This window comes from Elephantulus edwardii, unplaced genomic scaffold (genome assembly GCF_000299155.1).
Source record: "Elephantulus edwardii isolate Elephantulus edwardi_28Jun2011 unplaced genomic scaffold, EleEdw1.0 scaffold00146, whole genome shotgun sequence".
Lineage (NCBI taxonomy): Eukaryota > Metazoa > Chordata > Mammalia > Macroscelidea > Macroscelididae > Elephantulus > Elephantulus edwardii.
This window is the reverse complement of record NW_006399896.1, coordinates 769506-770498: the sequence shown is the minus strand read 5'-3', so window position 1 is coordinate 770498 and position 993 is coordinate 769506. Positions and strand designations below refer to the sequence as shown.

At 45.5% G+C, this 993-nt stretch overlaps 1 pseudogene; it reads left to right on the top strand.

Moving 5' to 3' along the window:
• The first annotated feature begins 609 nt into the window (after window positions 1-609).
• The window catches only part of LOC102872212, a 16877-nt pseudogene continuing 16493 nt past the window's right edge, over window positions 610-993 (top strand).

Genomic DNA, 993 nt, shown 5'->3' with positions numbered 1-993 from the left:
ATTATATCTATATCTATATCTATATCTATATCTATATCTATATCTATATCTATAATTTAAGTAGAATTGTTGATGGATCTTCTCTGAATATTTGGTAGAATTCAGCAATGAGGCCATGTGGTTCAGGATTTTTTTGTGGGGAAGTCTTTCGATGTCCTGATCAATTTCTTCTTTTATGATGGGTCTGTTCAACTGTTCTTTATCTGTCAGTGTCAATCTGGATAAGGCATTAGTTTCAAAGAATTTGTCCATTTTAAGAGTCCAGAATGAAGGTTGCATAGTGGAGTGTACTCAGGGCGGGGAGCGAGGCGGGATTGTATACCAATGAAGGAATTTTTCTTTTACTTTTCAAAGAGAAGAGCAAACTGGGGAGGGCGGGCTTGGCAAGGAGAAAAACGCAACAATGAATGAATGGAAGTCCAAAATCTCTATAAATGTTCATTAAAATTAATAAAATTTTTTAAAAAGTAATTTATCCATTTCCTCGGGGAAGCGAGCGCTCCAGGTTGGCCGCGATGTTTGCTACCTAACAGACCCGTCTTAAAACACAGAACAAGGAGTCTAACAGGTGCACGAGCCAGAGGCTCGCAGGAAAGCCACCTTGGCGCAATGAAGATGAGGGCCCGCCTTGCTCGCCAGCCGAGGTGGGATCTTGCAGCCTCTCCAGTCTGCCGGGGACGCACCACCGGCCCGTCTCGCCTGCTGGGGAGGTGGAGCATGAGGCACGAGTTAGAACCTGAAAGATGGGGAACTATGCCTGGGTAGGGCGAAGCCAGAGGAAACTCTGGTGGAAGTCCCTGACGGTCCTGATGTGCAAATCATCCTCTGACCTGGCTATAGGGGCGAAAGAGTAATCAAACTATCTGGTAGCTGGTTCCCTCTGAAGTGTCCCTCAGGATAGCTGGCGCTGTCGCACGGCTACACCAACGCAGTTTTATCCCGTAAAGCGAATGATTGGAGGTCTTGGGGCAAAAAGTTTAAAGCAAGACTTTT